This window comes from Arvicola amphibius, chromosome 10 (genome assembly GCF_903992535.2).
Source record: "Arvicola amphibius chromosome 10, mArvAmp1.2, whole genome shotgun sequence".
Classification (NCBI taxonomy): domain Eukaryota; kingdom Metazoa; phylum Chordata; class Mammalia; order Rodentia; family Cricetidae; genus Arvicola; species Arvicola amphibius.
The window spans coordinates 10281473-10301370 of NC_052056.1; the positions used below are offsets into that span (position 1 = coordinate 10281473).

Sequence of the window (19898 nt, forward strand, 5' to 3'; positions counted from 1 at the left end):
CCCTAAGGCCTGAATTCTCCCCAGCTATGAGTTCTTCATCCAGTTTGCAGTAGCAGGCATGAGTTTCCCACTGTTGAAAAGGCCTTACACCAAGTAAGAGAGTGGTTGGTTACCCCTGCAACACTCACACAACCACCACGCCTGTAACGCTCATATCAGGACTGCACCAGTTACCCCTGCAACCCTCACACCCCTACCACACCAGTTACCCATAAATGACACTCATACTACGACTGTACCAATTACCCCTAAATGACACTCATACCATGACTGCACCAATTACCTCTGTAACACTCACACCACTACCGCACTGAGGAGCCAGTCTTGCCAGGCTGAAGCACCAATCTTCTTTTTCTACCTCTCTCCCTTCTGCATCCTCACTCCACGTCTCTCTCAAGATCCCAGGGCCCAGCAACCCAGTGGGGACACTCTGTGGGGCCTAGAGGTCATGATAATTCTAGGGGCCCAGACAAATGCTTCAATCTTACTTGTTTTAAATCAAAAGTGTAACTATAAAAACAATGCGTCCATGGTAAAAAAAAAAAAAAAATAGTAGTCTAAATGTTTTCATTTATACCAATCTGATCATTAAAATACAACATGTATTCCCTTATTTTTAATGGAGTCAGAGGTCTTCCGTGACAAAAAGTATCTGCCTAGGACCAGGAAATTGAAGGTATGGCAGATACCATTTTGTTGATGTAATGATAAGAACTATCCTTTCTAAGCCTTCAGGTTGGGTACCTTTTAACATACTGTATTACTTTTCTATTGCTGTGATAAGACACCATAACCAAGGCAACTTATAAGATAAAACATTTGTTTTTATAGTTTCAGAAGGTTAGAGTCCCTGGCAGTGAAGTGAAGGTATAGTGGCAAGAATAGATAAGAGTTCATGTCTCAAAGTACCGTAAGCAGGAGGTAATGAGAACTTCATGGAAATGGTGTATTTAGAAACCTCAGAACTGGCCCTTGTGACATACCTCCTCTCACAAATCTTCACTACCTAGTCCTTCCCAAAGAGTTCCACCAACTGGGAACCAAATATTCAAATATATGAGCTCTTGGGGGACCATTCATATTCAAGCCATCACACATGCTAATAATAAGCAATACCTCCATAGCTTCCACCAAGTGCCAGGAATACATACAACGTCTTTATATGCGCTTGTCAAGACACTCTGTGAAAGAGATGCTGCTGTCTCCATTTTTTTTAGTGAGCATTTGGTGACCGTTTGAGATACTCCCCTTAGACTCCTCCTGGAACTCCAGCATTTATAAAACTTATAACACACATAAACACACACATGCACATGCATACACACATACACATGTATACACAAACACACACATGCACACACACACACACACACATACACATACAGAGACACACATACATTCTTTTGACATGTACTCTGGCCGGGATGGGAGCAGTGCCCCAACTGGAGGTCCAGGCTGACCAACTCAGTTACTAACTGGCCCAGATCCACCCCATCATCTACCCCATCAATAGCTGCTGGAATACACAAAGGGACTGGTCCTATGGAACCATAGCCGTAAGAGCTCCATGACTTTGGGCAAGAACGGGATATCTGAAAAGAATTTCTGTGAGTGTCTTAGTTAGGGTTTCTATTGCTGCAACAAAACACCATGACCATATGCACATTGGGGTGGAGTGCTATTCAGCTTACACTTCAGCATTGCTGTTAAGAACTGAAGGAAGTCAGGACAAAAACTCAAACAGGGCAGAATCCTGGAAAGAGGATGTAGTAAGAGGCCTCTTGTTTGTTCCTGGCTGCCAAGACTGCTGAAATAACCACACAGAAACTGGATTAATTAAATCACTGCTTGGCCCATTAGAGCTAACTTATTATTGTCTAGCTTTTACATCTTAATTTAACCCATTTCAATTATTTTATATTTTACCACGAGGCTCGTGGCTTACTAGCAAGGTTTCAGCGTCTCTCTCAGTGGTGGCTCCATGGCTTCTCTCTGACTCTGCTTCCTTTCTTCCAGCCTTCAGTTTAGTTTTCCCCACCTAGCTAAGTTCTGCCCTGCTAGAAGGCCAAAGCAGCTTCTTTATTCATTAATGGTAAACACAGCATACAGAGGGGAATCCCACAAAAGGAGGACCAGATGCAGAAGTAATCTCCAATATGCGGGGGTCCCTTGCAACTGGGCTGCCCTTTCACCAACAGCCCCTCATAGGCGTTCTTCCTGGTGCTAAGCCTCAACTTCTTTACATGACCCCTTCAGTCCTGGACCTTCAACTGCTACTGAGGCTGCAGCTTCACTAATGGCCTCTCCTGGTCTCTCACAGTGCCAAGCCTCAGCTGCTCTCCATGACCCCTTCATGCCTTCAAAACAAGTACCACCTGGGAGACTCTTAACACCTTACCGAGTCTGTCTGCCAGCACCAGGTACAACCATGGCCGCTTCTGGAACACAGCTTCTTTGTGTTCTCGAGAAACACTCCTCTGAAGATTTCACCTCAGTGACGCTGGTCTCTTCTTAAACACCACTCACTTCTTAGCTCCAGCCAGCCAGCCAGCACCAATTGTCCCAGCAAAACAAAGTTTCTCTTTGGCAGTTTTGGGGTCTTGCTAATCCCAGCTGATTCTTCATCCCCAGCTAACCAGAACCACGGATTCTTAATTCAAAGCAGCAAATTGCCCGGATAGAGTTTTAAAACTTCCCTCTGAAACTTCACAAGCCAGGCTTCCATCCTTCCCACCGTTCTAGCATTCTTGCCTTCCAAGCTCCCACAAGTCATCCCACAGAGCTCTTAACACTCAACGGCTCTTCTAGCCCAAAGTCCCAAAGGCCTTCCACAACCCTCCCACAAACATGGTCAGGTCTGTCACATAATATCCCACTGAGCTGGCATCAATTTGTCCTAGTTAGGGTTTCTATGGATGCAGCAAAACAATGTGACCATCACGCTAGTTGGGGAGGAAAGGGTTTATTCAGCTTACACTCCCACAGCATTGTCCACCATAGAAGGAACGGAAACTCAAACAGGGCAGGGACCTGGAAGCAGACTGCGGAAGGGAGCTGCTTACTGGCTGACTTCCACTGGCTTGATCATTCTGCATTCTTATAGAACCCAGGACCACCAGCCCAGCTTTGGCATCACCCAAAACAGGCTGGGTCTTCCTGCGTTAATCATTAATTGAGAAAAATGCCACACAGCTGGAGCTCATGAGGTCTTTCCTCAACTGAAGCTCCTTCCTCTCTGGTGACACACAGGTACAGCCAATACAATGAGAGTTCAGTATTGATAGTGATGCAGAAATCAGAGTCCTTGAACCAGACCCACGACTCATTGCAATGGGTATTTGCAAGGAAAGCTGTTGGGGCAAAGGGGGTACTGTGTGACACACTGCAGCTTCCAATGGCACTATGACAAATGAATATGTGATGGAGAGGCGGGAAAGACCGAGGAGCAAAGTGTCACATGCAAGACAGAACTGGAGACGAGACAGAGGTGATGGGCGCCAGAGAAGACTGTAGTTGACAGCGGAGCAGGTCGTGCCCAGAGGGTTCAGTGAAATGGTTTGCTTGTTTGCTTGTTTTTTATTTTAATTTTTATCTTTTCTTTTCGCGTGGTGAAAAGGTTACAGGGGTGGAAGGCAGGCATGGAAAGACTGGGAAGTGAGTGGGACTGGGGTGCATGATGTGAAATTCCCTAAGAATCAGCGGAAAATTATGTCAAAAAATAAAAAAGAAATTTAAAAAAGGAATGTATTCTGCTAGTGTGCGCAACCATCGAATAGGAGAGTAAAGCATCTTTGTCCCCGGGTTTTAGCAGTCTGGTGCTGTCCTTACAGCGAGTACCCAACACTTATCTCCTATACCATCACCTCTTTGGGTACTTAAAACACTATATAATCTGCGAGGTACTTGGGACTTTATTCTGCTGGCCTTTAGTTAATAGCTCAGAGGTGTTTGTGGGTTTGTTTTTGGGAGGAATGAGGTATTGTGCAACGATTTAATTCCCTTTATTTGGCACATAAATACAGAGCAAATAACTTCCAGAAGTCTTTACATTTTTAATAAAGAATAAACAGGAATGCACCCCCACAGGATTACCTTAAATACAATTCACTTGATTAAGCTTTCTAAGAGAGTGTTCACATAAGCCGTACAAACAGAAAACATCATGTCAGCTTTGTGACAATTAAAACCTACCCAGTTTCCTGTCAGATATTCTCCCTCTGTCACTAATGACATGAAATCCATTTGAATGTTAGCCTGGTTTTTATTTTTCAAGTATAGAGCAACTGAACAGGTGTTCAAAGTCATCAAGATGACTTGGGGGTAGCTGCCCATATGTTGACTAAGGGAGAGACTCCTTATTGTGCCTAAATAAAGACCCACACTGCTAAACTTCAAGCCACGTCTCCCCATCCACAACCCATTGCTGCTAAGGCATTCTTTCACAGAAATAAATATACTGCCATAAATACAATCTTTAAGCCTATTTTATTATTATTTTGAATTGAGACCTTAAAGCTATTTCTGGGTTAAACTAAGGAATCCAGTAAGTGGAGCCTTCATTATTATTAATAAAAATAAAATTTTGCCTGATTCCTTTGCATTCATTGTTATGATTGTTTCACTTTGCGGCAGATAAACACCCCTTGGCTGAGTGACGGCGGACTCTTTCCTTAACAAATCTTTAAAAGATTTCAATACTACTTGCAGGGCAATGATACCTTCCCAGCTGTCTGATTACCATATTTAACAAAGCCTTTTTATGTGTTAAAGTGAACGAGGCAGGCAATAGCTGTTATTTGCATGCACGCTTAAACCGGCTCTGAGAATGTGATGTTGATCTAGGCACTGAATAATGCTCTAAGCTTTATGCACCCTGCCTGCTAATCACCTCAGCCACAGCACGGTCTTATGCCAGGCAACTGAACTATTTTGTAAACAAAAAGCAAACTGTTTATTAGCTTCTCTACATTGTCATGTAGCAGAAAGCTAACATGAAGGAATGTCGTCGCATGAGACAGACAAGTTCCAGTTGGTGGGGGCTGGTGGGAAGAATGTTATAGTCTAATGATAAGAAAATCCATTAGAGTATTTGTTTCTCTTTGCTTTTATTTGAAAAAAATGAAGCCCTAGAGCAATTAGTAACTTTCTACCAAAAACAATGCAAAGGGCTGTTAAGAACACTCTTCTTAAAAATAGAATAGTAAGGTAGCTCTATACTTCCGGTATTAATGTACAATAAAGTGACATCTCTATCATAATGCATGAATCTGTATCCATTCCTGCTGACCCAGACAGCGTGCTGAAACCTCCTACAAAGCTCCTGAAAGAAAGAATCTTTCCAAGATTCAAAGGCAGATATGATGCTGTTCTCAGGGCATCAACAGTGTGAACTGTGCATTGAAGTTTTTTTTTTTTAAAAAAAAAAAAAAAAAAAAAAAAGCCAGCGTCCCCTAGCAGCTGCTGTTAAATACATATTCTAGATTGGTCACAACGGACCACTTGCGTGTGAGACTGATAAGAACACAGCTCTAGAAGCTTCCATTTATATAAATCAGAAAGAAAGTAATCATTCTAACTTCTTTCCTGCCTTGGGGCTTACACACTTCTCTAGACAGGAAATTTGGATGTCAGCAAACACGTAATGGGGAGCAGTTGAAATCCTGGCTTCATTGACCCTCGCAGTATTTGCTTTTCTATTCCAGTTACTTGGAAACATCACCGTATTCAGATATGTACAGATGTACGTATGCATGTTCATGTGGGTGTTTGTGTACAACATACATGTTCAACTTATGAGCCCTATTCTAATATGGCCAGTCAGGTCTTCTGCAGCTCTGTCGCATGGTCAGAGATAGCACTTAATTTCAATTAATCAGGTTTTAAAGGCAGATTGTGAACCCCACGAGTGAATGGAAATGACCAAAGGTACAACCGCCTGTGTGACAGGGAGAAAAAGATCAACCCACAAGACTGACTGCATATATGTTCCAGCTTGGACGGGGAAACACTTAAGGCACAAAGCAGCACCTGAGCTGGCCACCTGCAGCATTGTTAACTAACAATGGGCAAGTGTCATAGATACTAATCTTAAACAGCGAATGGCTTTCTTAAAACTCCCTCAGGAGTTTCACAGTATAGTTTGATTGGGATTATCATCTCAAAAGTCCTCAGCCCAGAAGGCTCAGAGTCCCAGGTGGAGAAGAGAAAAGCCTGGGCTGCTCTCTCTGAGTCAGGAGATCACAGAGGGGCCGCTTGTGTTTGTGCACGGTGAGATCCTAAGCACTAGCTAGGGTGGTAATAGAGAGCTAGGGAAGAAATCCACTTCATTTGGCTGTAAATATTAAATACATCATTATCGGATTATTAGAATCCACTTAGGAGTCCTTCAACCCTTAACTCCAGAATGTTTTCATCCGTCAGCTGCACTGTCACTGCTAAAGGTGACAGATGAAATGACTCTCACTGGAACAATAATGATAACAAAAATACAGTAGCAGCAAAGAACACTTCTTAGATCAAATTTCCTTGAAGTCTAGAACGGGTATAGGCTAAGGTGGGAGTCACACATGAGGCAAAGGGATTGCTGACTGTGTTAGATAAGCTGTCACAAAGAATATCTCTGTGAGTGTGTGGATAGATATGAGCCTCACCCTGAAAGATTCAAAACATCACAGGTAACTGCAAAGACGGAGTGGTACAAAAGCAGGAGAGTTAAGCATGGCAGCCAACGTTGGGGAGGGCAGTTATTCCAGAGATGTGCCAAATCAAGACGAGTGTGCAGGGCACAGAGGGATCGAAGCCAAGGAGACAGTTTATATTCAAAGCCTGAGCTGTCCCTAATGACAATATCGCTATTCTGGGAAGCTCTCAACAAAAGTCCCTTAATAAAATCAGCCTCCAGATCTTGCAGAACCCATGGGAATTTATGAAGACTCAAAAAAAAAAAAAAAAAAGATCTGGCAAGGACCTTCGTAGACTAGATGAATGGCAAAATGTCATTGAAGTGCTTTCTGCATCCAAAATGGCCTCGCACACTTGAAGGTGCATTTCAGAGATGCCGAGATGTTTAACTGTTTCATTGTTCTCGACAAGAAACTAATAACATCAATTACAAAGGCTCTCGCATAGTCCAAGCAGACACATGAAGGCCAGGAGATCTGCCTCTGTTTGTTTTGCTGCTATCTACAAATTAAGCAAGTCATTAGCAGATTGTTGCCATCCACCAAGGAGTTCTTCTGCACCTGTCATCCACGAACTGTGGTGTCAATGCCAAGGTGACAGATGAAATGTCTGGCTGATGCAACACTACTGGGGTGGGGGCAGCTGCAGAGACAACTGAGGTGGCTTCCTGTGCAAGCATGAGGATCTGAATTTAGATCCCCACTACCTCTGTGAAAGCCAAGCATAGCCAAGGAACAAGGATGGGATCCTGGGAGTTTGCAGCTATGCCAGCCTTGCCAAAACAGTGAGCTCCCTGTTTAGTAAGAGAGCTTGTTTCAAGGAAACTGTGCAGAGAATGCAGGGCTCCTAATGTCTTCCTCTACATGCCGCATGTGGGTGGGAGGGCGTGCATGCACACCCTCACCCCGCACACTTTTGTACACACATGTATTCAACCCACGCACACAGACACATGCACACACACACACACACACAAAAGTAAAATAAAATAATTATTGGGACAAAATAGTGAACATGCTAGTATACTGTCCAACAAGCACAACACTGAGACAGCTGTGAGCTGGGAAGAAAAGAATCAAAGGAAGCAAAAGGCAGGTGATTCTGCATGCTCACAAAACAAGGCAGCCCCGAGAAGCCGCACTGAAAATCAACTCCAGTTCTGATGCTAGGAGACCTAGCCATAAAATGTAGGAAACTGTTCTTCCATAAAGAGAGAAAAAAAATCCAAATAACTTGATCAGGCAAGTAAAAAAGACAGCTAAATGTGGAGCTTCGGGATAGACATCAGAGCCACTAACAGCAATTAATGTCTGTGTGTGTCGCATTGTGTGTGGGGTTTTTGTAATTTCTATATAGTCAGATGATCTATTTTTCACTTCATTAATCAGAAAAACATGATCATTGCGATTGGAAAGAGACTTCATTTTACCTCCCAACCAAGATTTAATGGCAAATGCTTATGACGGGGTCTCATTTCCCGTTATCACAGTTAAAAGACACACTGCAGCCCATTAGTCTACAGACTGGATTATTATAATAAATACTTAAAGTCACTTATCAAAATAAAAAGCTAAAGCACACTCTGCTAGTCAGCAGGTCTGATTTTTTTAATCAGAGTCTCTCTCTCGCTCGCTAATTGGAAGTGCTCAGAACTCCAAATGACTCGTCTTATTCTTAGTGAGAATTAAAACGATTTTACACTAGAGAATCTTTAGCATTTTTTCAACTAGGTCACCCTCATTAGACTAGCTTTGAGGCTCCTATTACATTTTCTTTTTCATATGTCAGTTCAACAAAGGAGTCTGCAGAGACAATAAAGGCGGTGCCTACAGCTAGTGGCCTATCACACAGCTATTTCATATTAGGCAGCTGGCTACAGGGGAAGAAAATCAATTTATTTCAGGAGATTATTAAAGCTACTTGACTTCATTTATTTGACAATGTACCGAATTCCTGCCTGAAAAGCAGACCGGTTTGTTTTATCTGTTTGTGTACTTAAGTATGAGCCAGACACCAGGTAGGTTCAAAGGACTGTCAACATATACATTTGGCCTTTTTGTTTTGTTTTGTTGTGTGTATTCTAAAATGTTGCCGGAATACTAATGAAGGCAAAAATGCTCCACGGTGTCCAGAGGCCTGGACCTAGCATTTTGCATAGGGTCTGTCTCTGTGTCTCACAAACCAATCAGATCCGACAACGACTGAAGGAAGGGACATCTGGGGAGGAAGAAGTGAACACAGATCCCAGAAGTGACAAGGGACGGAGGAGGCAACAGCGTAACCCTTAAGGAAATATTTTTCTCTCTGAGTGGAATTGTGGAACTGGGGAGGGGAGAGCATCCAATAGCCAAGGGAGTCTACACCGGAGGAGGCAGAGAGCGAGGGCTCCCCTCAGATGTAGCTCCTTTCCCTACCCCTGTTCCACATGAAGCCTGAAGGCCACCAGCTATTCATCACTGAAACCAACACACTAGAGTAAGGCACTGCTTTCAACAAACTTGAGACTTCAAAGACAACCACGGTGAACCCTCCCAGAACCGACCATCTGCCAGGTCCTTCCAACCAGGGCAAAGGTAAACTGTGCTGTGGACTGAGATAATTGCTTCCACAGGCTGAGCTAATGAGGGTTGTTATCTCATTATCAACCAATTTCCTGTAACGTGGCCCCAGCAGATGACTCCAAAGACCCATCTCCCAAGCCAAGCCAGAGCGCACAACTTAGGCATTGCTCAACGACAGTCACAGCTTCAGAAATTGGGATGGATGGAAGACAAAGTCTCTAGTTTTATGCAGACATAAATCCACGGCAAAATAAAGACAGTTTTCATGAACGGAATGCGAGACTTTAACATCCTTTCCATTCTTGTATTTGAGCGCGAACTGTGCCTAAGTCCCCCGCTGCGGGGAGAGTACTGTATTCCTAACCACACCCTGCATGTGTGTGGCTTCCTCCCACAAGCAGCAGTGCAGGAACCAAAATGAAAAACGAAAGGGAACTTTTGCTGCTGCCAGGGCCCAGACAGAGTTAGAAATCCTTATTGGAGAAGTCAGTCACTTCATGGGTTCCTCTTTGACTTAACCAGTACTTCTGCTTGGTTTCAGGATGTCTGCCATGGTCGTATACCTACTGAGTCTTGGGAGTTCTGAGAGAGAAGCCTAGCTCTGCACTGTTGTCCTATGTATTAAGGATGCTTGCTCCCTCTTCTTTCCCTTCAAAACTACCCTCTCCATTCTCAGCTCGAAACGGGTCCCTCTGTATTCGTGTTTTCTAACTGGCCTGTACCTTCTCATATGCTCCGCTCTATCGGCTCATTCATCTTATACTAGTCAGACGTCTCCACACCTGAGTATTTGTCCCCTTCACACCTTTACACTTCCAGAAATTTCTATAACGTCTCTGTCATCAGCGAACTTAAGTCTTTCCCCAATATCTCACTCTGTGAAGCTGTAAGATCTGGAGGAAACAGAAGCCCAACCAGTAACGGCACAGCGCCTGGAGCGCTGCAGGCGCTTACAGGTTTGCATTGAGTGCAGCTGAAACCACGAAAGGTAGACATCTGGTTTCTCTTTAGTAGATGGCAGTCCTGCTCCTACTGGATAGACGCTGGGAGGCAGTGATTTCATTGCACACCTTTGTCTCTTATTCCCATGGATATCACTTTCTTCAAATTCATCCATTTCTTCACTCAAAAAGACTTACAAACACTCAGGGTTAGGAGTGTCCTCGTGGATGGTGTCAACCCCTGTGCAGCTTCACTGCATAAGCTCTCCTTTGTCAAAGGAAGAGGAAGCCAAAGTCTTCCTGGTTGCTTTCTTAATAATGTGTGTAAAAACAGACATGTGAAGGCCTCGGAAGTGCAAGGGTGACTAGGGAATTAAAGCTGTTTGTAGCCTGGGGATAGAATGCCAGATTCCAACCAAAGTTTCCCGCTCAGTGATCACCTCACTTTGTGAGCCTAGTGTGTCACATCCCAATCTCAGACCCAGGCTCTCTGTGGCTCAGATGGAGGTGGGAATAGACAGCAGATGGCACCAGACCAATATAGAGTCTGAGAAAGTAATATGTGAAAGGCTGGTAGTGGCCAACTCCCACTTAGTGTTATGGCAGCGTTCGAAATCAGTCTTTATTACTATTATTAAGTTACATAAACACGTCTCATGTCACTCAGGAAAGGACCATTCAAGGAGCCAAACAGGGGCTGCATTATTCTTGCACCTCGCTATCCAAGCAGAAACACCCACTCCTTTCTTCTCTTCTCCTACTCGACAAAGGCGCCCCATGTACAGGGAAAATTGTCCCATAAACCCCAGGAAACACTGGCTTTACCCAGTGAGTAACTTCAGTGTAATTACATCCTGCACTGCCTAGGCTACAGCTCTATGGGGGGTCTCACTGTGTGAACCCATGCCCATCCTCTGACAACAGTTCCAATAATGCGAGGATTTACAAATTGCTTATGATTCACTTTACAAGATTTCAACTTACTTCATCTGCAGAGCAACCCATTATTATATATAAAATTATATTTTGTCAAATTAGGAAGCAAAGAACAGTGAAGCCACATCACCCAATGAGACACCATGAATTGTGTGATGTTACAATTACAAGAACATGAGCAAGAGAAAACAAAAATAGCTTCAAGTTGTAGCACGTTATCGACTAGTCCAGGTCGATTCCTTCACCAAAATCTGTGTTAACTCTTTGTGACCAGTCTGGAAAAGGTTATAACTAGCAGAAAGCTGAAACTGCTCAATTCATCGTGAGCCATGTTGTGGCGCATTTTGTTTTTCTGTTATAAATACTAGAGGCTATGTGATAAACTAAAGAGGGTAGCTAGGCTCAGTCTGATGACTGGAAGGTTCAAATTGCAGGAGATCAGACTCCTAGGCACGTAGCCCTTAGCCACATCACAGTACGGAGGAAAAGCAGGCAAGGGACCCTGACACGCGCCAAAGGGATTGTTTTAAGAAAATTCATGTTTGCCTCCCAGACAGGATTCATCCTCTAGACAGGAGCTCCTTCCACTAGCTAGCTTTCACATGACCTTTCCTCTTAAAGGCTTCCTCACTCAACACCAGCACAGAAATCTGCAGGGGATAGAACTGTATAAAAGAACATAGAGATGGTTTGCGCCGGCCTTTCCTGCGATATCTTCCTCTGTTGTCCGGCTTTCCTGCCCTCTTCTGGTCCCGAGGCCGCCGCGCTTCTCCTCGCGAAGCACGGCGATGAAGGCCGTGTGCTAGCTGAAGGGCGACGGCCCTGTGAAGGGCACCATCCACTTTGAGCAGAAGGCAAGTGGTGAACCAGTTTTGGTGTCAGGACAAATTACAGGATTGACTGAAGGCCAACATGGGTTCCACGTTCATCAGTTTGGAGATAAATCTCAAGGCTGTACCAGTGCAGGACCTCGTTTTAATCCTCACTCCAAGAAACATGGCGGACCAGCGGATCAAGAGAGGCATGTGGGAGACCTGGGCCATGTGACTGCTGGAAAGGATGGTGTGGCCAATGTGTCCATTGAAGATCGTGTGATCTCACTCTCAGGAGACCATTCCGTCATTGGCCGAACAGTGGTGGTCCGTGAGAAAGAAGATGACTTGGGCAAAGGTGGAAACGATGAAAGTACAAAAGACTGGAAATGCCGGAAGCCGTTTGGCCTGTGGTGTGATTGGAATTGCCCAGTAAACATTCCCTGTGTGGCTGAGTCTCAAACGCATCTGCTGTCCTGCTAAACTGTAGAAAAGCCCAGAACATGAAACTGAAATATTAAAAGTGAAAAAAAAAAACATAGAGATGGGATTTAAATAAAATATTGCAAAGGAGTAAAGTACTGAGACTCTTCAGAAATGATTGTGTGTGTCAACCTGACATCCCACCTGGTCTCAGTTACTATGTTACAGCAACAGAAAACATCAGACTTCCCATTATGTGTGATTCTTCATGTGACCTAGCCGAGCCAGCCCTCCTGCACCAGATGTTTTTATTTAGCCCATCCATAGGTGCTCTTTTCCCTATGAGCCTTCCCACAGTCTGCAGATCTTCCTTCGGATGTTTTCTTTGAAGTCACACTTGTGCACTATGTCTGAACATGACGCCAACGGAGGAGCCACATTTGGTGGCCCTCATCACATCACCCAGCGAGTCCAGCACGGTGACTGTCACAAACACAACGTCCACAGCCTGACTGAACTAATCTCCTAAAACTCACAGGGTATCTCATTGTTGCTTGGCCTGAGGACGCAAAGCAAGTTTTCCCCCAACTGTCAGGTCTTGATCATGACAGCACCACAGTTTCTAAACCTACAGCTCTCTATGCACCCACAGGGCAGCTAACGTTCATCTCTGACAAAGCAAAGAGGCAATGACCCCGCTCCGGGTAGAGAGGATTGCTGTCAAGCACGAGGACCTGAGTCTAATTCTCAGGAGCCACGTGGTAGAAGGAGAGAACCAACTCCCACAAGCTCTGCTCCGACCGACACAGGTCCTGTTGTAGCATCTGCCTGTGTGTGCATGTGCACACACGCACATGTGCGCGCACACACACACACTCACTAAATAAATAAATATAAATAAATAAATAAATAAACCTCATAGAACTATTGCTTAACAAGATCATAATTTGTTCTAGGTGTTATTGGGTTCTCAGAAATGAAATTTTAAAGAAATGGACTAATTACAAGATTCATTTGGGGCAGATTTTAATGAAAAGTAAGAAGATAACCAAAAAAAGGAAAGAAGAAAGGAAGGAATGAAAGGAGGGGCCACAAGGAGGAACCACGAAGGCCTGGAGGACCCTCCACACCATCCCAGAGTCCTGCTTTAATTACGAAGGCAGCCGGGATGTGCGGAAAGCTGCACGAAAGTTGGCCTCACGGAACCAACAAGGGCTCAGCTACGAAAGAAACACTGCCGGAGAAAACAGGAGTAAGCGCTGCCCTGGGAAGCTGAGTAAAAATGCTTCTCATGTAAAACTTCTGGGCCTCCAAGCAAGTAGTCCTCACCGCTCGTGTTCGGCTGCCACCAAGCGGCCACTTTAGGCATTGCAGCATCCTCCAACATTAAGAATTTAAATATTTGCCCAGAGACCACCAGCCATGAGAACTCTCAAATCTAGATTGTGTCTTGGGATCTTTTATTAATTTAGTCACCAAAAATATTCATGGGAAGTTAAAGTTTTCCCTTAATACTGGATTGGATGGTAAAACAGACCTAACGGTTAGGTTGAATGATCATATCTTATACCATTTAATTTTACAGTTCGTTCTCACTGTCTCTTAAAATGCATTCCGTGAAGCTATCGCTTCCCCTCCTCTAGGACAAAAGTTTAGGATCTCAAAGTTTTCTGGGTGTATCAAATTCTGTTCTGTGCTGGCTGGAACTTCAGCCTTGCAGGACCAGGATACCGCAGAAAGCTGGTAGCTGGAGGAAGCAGGGCGAGTCTCCCTGTGCCCGCGTGGTGTTTTAAATTCTTTCCATCCCACCAGCTTCAGTTCCCGAGCCCTCCGCAGTTGAATTCCAAGAGGGCCATGGAGATACGAGAGCTAGTCTGTAGTCTGTCCTGAGTGTCTGTGTGGATTCTGGGGACACCCTCCTGTGGGGGCCTCTGTTCTCACAGGCTGGGTGCTATGGACTGCTTGGTCACCTCAGAACTCCTAGATGGAAGTCCCACCCCTCGGTAGGATATTATGTAGAGATGAACCTTTAGGATGTCATGATCGCTGTTCTTATCCAAAGACAGCAACACCACTCACTCCCCTCCTTGAGCCCACAGCAAGTAATAACCCCATGACAACACAGGGAGAAAAACCGGTGTCCTCTGTGGGTCAAAAGGACAATCTCATTAGCACCCAGCTCTGAATTCTCAGTCCCCAGGAGTGTAAAGTGCTTATACCACACAGTCTATAGCCATCTGTGATGATAACTCAAAGTAACCAAGATGAGCGCACCTTATCCTAGCTAGTTTTGTTACTCTCTTCAGCCCCAGGCATATACCCATACCTCAGCTCTTTCTGAGATCGTGTTGCCTATTGAGGCAGCCTTCTTGAACAAGATGCTAGAAGAACCCTAACATATGGCTCATGAGGAAAAAACACCTGGGCATTCTTTGTTCTAGAACAAAGAGGCAGAGGCCTAAGGCTTTTTAAATTCTATTCGAAGATTGACTGGCCATCCATCCCCTCATCTTTTCAATTCACGCCATGAAATCCCTAAAGCATCTTTCCCCCATTACCTTCTGGGATTTGTGTAGACAGATCTAAGTGTTATCTGCAGGGTTTGGCCACCTGCTCTGTACGTTGGGGCCTAGCCCATAGCCAGTGTCACTTCCCACTCCATCTTCATTGAATGGGTGCTGAGGGCATCCTGTGGTGGCATCAGGCCCAGTCCCAAAGAACAGACACTGTCTGGTGCCATGGTGCTGCAGTCACTTGGTAGTAGCAGAATGGATGCCATCCAAAAGTTGATTCTAATGCAGAGACTTCTGGCAACATGCACACACACACACACACACACACACACACACACACAGGCACACACACACACACACACACACATCAAAGGGGCTTGTGTGTGTGTGTGTATTCACTGTTTACATAGTGAGGCCTTCTGGGGAGAATGAGGTATAGAGAAAATGGCTAAGCAGAGGCAGAAAAGAGCAGCTTGTGGTTTTTATGGTAGACAGAGGGTGGGACTGGAATGTCCTTGCTCATATGCAGAAGGTGTGAGATCTAAAAGATGTCTGCAGCCACATGTCAAACATGGAGTAAGACTATTAAACACAGCCTGAGGCTCGGTTCCTGTGCTGTTGAGAAAGATAGTCCCAAGAAGACAGGAAAAACAAAGTGGTGAATGATGGGGAAGAAATGGCGTCAACACTGGGAAATGACCAAGCTGGCTCTTGCTCGGCAACTAACATGGGGTCGGTCCCTGTTGGTCTCTCAGCTGTGCCGGGAGAGGCTCTAAAAAAAATCTCTGCTCCCTCATTAGTCAAAGTCATGGGTCAGCCTTCTCCCGGAAATTTCTAGGTAGTTCCTGGGAGCTCCAAATGGAAGCCTTGTAACCGCTCTTGACATAGTGGCATCGGGGAAGCCCCCGAGCATCAGTGTCCAAGAAACATTGTCAAGATGAGTCCAGGACAATACAGTGGGATGGAGAGGCCATGGAGGCCAGCTCCTTGTCATGGAGCAGCTATAGCAGTGGCGAGGGACTAGTCCACACTGGCGGGAGCAGCAAGTCACCCTGACCAGCAGAAAGCAGGAAGGCAGAGCGGCAATGCTCACATTATCCTTCTGAGAACATAAGAAGCTCAACCGGAAATGTCAGAGACCCGCTGTACATATCCAGGGCATGATGCAAGCACCCTCTGCAGACAGATGGAGTCACACTTCGCTAACTCCCCACTCTGTTCACATGCTTCCAGCTCTGCTCTCTTGAGAAGTTTGCGGAGGGGTGCAATTGGTAAAGGCTGACCATGGTTCTTTTGTGTGATTCTTGCTTTCAAATTAGCTGTCATTTCAACACAATTCCACTTCTTATTTGAGGATTTCTTTTAGTTTTGTTCAACTGACAAACAGCAGCTGCATATACATGTCCCACAATTTACATACAACAGTTATGCCCCAAATCACCCACCACAAGTTTTGGACTTCTTAAATCAAACTTCTTAAACCGAACAACTTCTTAAATCAAAGATGTATTTAGCACACCTAAGCTATCAAACACCACAGTTCAGTCCAGCTCATTTCAAGACCACTTACACAAGCCTGAGGTTGGGAAATCACCTAACACAGATTCTATTTTAAAACATAAAAACGTTGACTACCTCATATACATCATTGTATGCTACACAAAAGGTTTTTTATTTACTAGGTCTCTGTGTTCACCATTAGCATACGGTTACTGTAGTTTAAAGGGTACCCCATCACCTTCACACCATCAGAGAGTTGAAAAACAGTGAAACCACCTCAAGTCTGAAAACCCCCTCTATAGTATTGGCTTCTTTTGTCCACGGTCACATGGCTGGCTAGGAGCAGACTCACCCTCACTACTCACCTTCACAAGTGTCAGACTGCACACTGCAAGGAAAAGCTTAGAATCCAAAGTTTGACGATGGAGTTTTGACCACTTGTGTATCATGTTTGCACGTCGGTTAGAAGTCAAACAGTCAAACGCATACTGGGGTGTACTGTGTATAGACGGGGCCTGACATGGCGCACTAAGGCAGGTGTTCACCACAGAGTGATCAAGTCACAGTAATTAACAAAACCCCCACGCTGTTCACACACTTCTTGCTCAGGTCTCTCCTGTAAAGTGGGCAGACAGATCAAGCCACATCACGGTAGCAGGTAGAAGAGTCTTTGGAGAGATGAATCTTCCCAGACTCATAGGGGAGGGGTCACCTGTGGTCCTCCTCTCCCCTTGAATACTGTCCTGACACCTGTGAAAGGCTCTTTTGCCTCCTCTCCTATGCCTTACACTTGAGGTCCATCTTGATGCCCACAGCCCAGCAGCAGCATTGTGTGGGCCAAGATGTGGTGGAATTAAAAGTCTTTATATAGGCTCGGTCATTCTCTTTACATCATTTAAACATGCAACATGTCATCACTAATTACAGCCACCTTGCCACACTGAGGTCAGCGCAGCTTGCTTGACCTATCCAATGTGTTTGAGGCTTCCTGGCAAGCAGCTGCAGGTCTAATTAATGGGGGTACACTGTGATCTCCCCCCCAAAATAATCCAGACATGCAGCCCCCAGATGCAATGGCACCTCAGCTGTATTAGCCAGGACAGCCTGTCTCCATGCTTCCAGTTCATCATCCTCAGCATATAGGCTTTTCACAGAAGACTTTTAGTTTTGTATTTTTTTTAAATTAACAGCACCATAGAATCCTATCAAGTACAATGTAATATTTCACAAGTATAGAACAGTGTATGGAATGAGTGAATGTCACTCATACCAAGTGCATTACCTCATAGTTGTTGGGTTTTGTTTTATTGTGGTGGGATTACATTCTTACATTGAAAAGAAACAGTTAGGATGTGCACAGAAAACATAAAAATTTAAACAAGGATTATGCACGGAAATGGTTCCAAGCCCTGTCATGCATGAAGCTAAACAAATAAAACCCTTGGCCCCAGGGCGCAGTTCTACATCTCGCCACGCCTCCACCAGCATCTCCATCCCTCCTGGACCTCTGCTGGAAAGACAAGGCAGACAACTTAGCAGCGACTTCTCTTGCAAATAACCTTGAATGGGGATGCCTTCATCAGATAGATGTGCCTCTGCACACACCTACTGATACTGACCTGTGGGAAAGAAAGGGGAGGGAGGTGTGGCCAAGCTCCAGATAATATAATAATTAAAAACACACTAATACCTCTGAGTTACAAATCCCCAAATGAGGAGGAGAAAGGGACGCTTTCTGGAAGATGTGGCTATTTCGTCCCGTTGGTTTGATTTGGTTTATTCTGTTTTCGCAGTGAGCCCAGACTAACCTAGCTTCACCAGGGTTAAGAACTCTGTCTTGTACTCCTGGGACTCTCTCTTAAGCTTTGCTCTGTTTTGTGTGTATGTACTGATCTCACTAAATCAGCTTTCATGGGACAAATTGTTTCTCCCATACCGCTGCTAGTCACGGAGAACACACACAACACCTTGTGAGCTCTCATTGACAGGTCAGTTCTTTGACAACATGATCGGATCCAAGCTGCAGATCTGGATAAAGCAAATTGAATCCCAGCCACATGATAGCATTGCTACACTATAAAGTGAATTGAAGCTACGGGAATTCCAACATTAAAAATGCCTAGGCTACTTCTACTGAGTGTAATGAATGAAGTGACTTACTTCATGCAAAGAAAACCACATTGATAAACTTAGCCTCATGTTGGAGAAGTGACTCAAGAGTTAAGAGCACTTGCTGGTTTTGCGCAAGACCTAAGTTTATTCCCCTGCACCCATATCCAGTAGCTCACAACTACCTCTAACTCCACCCCAGGGGATCTGACATAGTCTTTTGACCTCCTCAGGCACCCCCACACACACATGCACACATGTACACCTAATTAAAAATAAAATAAGCATTTCCATAAAAGGAAGTTAGCCTTCAGTTATCCTGCTAGATACAGAACTGTGGTGGTTTGAATGAAAACAGCCCCCATAGGCTCATAGGACTGGCACTCTCAGGAGGTGTGGCCTTGTTGGAAGAGGTGTGGCATCACTGCGGGTGGGCTTTGAGGCTTCACATGCTCACGCCAGGCCCAGTGTCACTTCTCTGTGTTCCTGTTGTCTGCTGATCCAGATGTAGAACCCTCAGCTCCTCTCCAATACCATGTCTACCTGCATGTCACCATGCTTCCTGCCATGATGACAATAGACCGAACCTCTGAACTATAAATCAGCCCAATTAGATGTTTTCCTTTATAAGAGTTGCTGTGGTCATGGTGTCTCTTCACAGAAATTAGAAACCCTAACTACAACAAGAAACTTTACATGCGAACACAACCATGAAATCACAAGTATAAGGTAGTAAATGTATTAAATGCTGAGGCTGCTGGGCCAAGTGGGGGAGGGGAATCACATTTTAAGTACTCTTTAAAATATTTGCAAATGATCTGTGCACACCTACACATAACATCTAAGTCAGAGTTCTCCATGTTTTGAGCCTCTTTGAAAATATATTTAATACATTAGTAGGAGCCTACTTATGCATTTGGTGACATACATTATCATCAAAACCTTTGATAAATGAATCCTATACTGCTATGGGACAATGGTCTTGTACTTTGTAAAGTTTTGTCACTTGTATTTTAATAAAATGCTGATTGGCCAGTAGCCAGGCAGGAAATATAGGTGGGGCAACCAGGAAGGAAGTAGAGGCAGAGCGACCAGGCAGGAGATAGAGGCAGGGCAACGAGAACAGGAGAATTCTGGGAAGAGAAAGACTCAGTCTGCAGTTTTCACCCAACCGCAGAGGAAGCAAGATGAGAGAGAATGCCTTGCTCATAAAAGGTACCAAGCCATGTAGCTAACACAGACAAGAACCAGTTTATGATTAATTTAGATAGACCTCTGTGTGTTTCTTTGGAACTGAATAACTGCAGGAATGGGCAGGACAGAAATCTCTGTCAACACTATACCATCTATTAGTTTCTCTCCAGTTATTTGCAGTTAAATGAGGTTTGTTTCAGAGATGTATTGAGTTTAGAAAATAGACCA

General features: G+C 44.5%; 1 pseudogene; it reads left to right on the forward strand.

The window, feature by feature from the left end:
• Positions 1–11907: 11907 nt before the first annotated feature.
• LOC119825674 lies at positions 11908–12367 on the forward strand (annotated as a pseudogene).
• The last annotated feature ends 7531 nt before the right edge of the window (positions 12368–19898 follow it).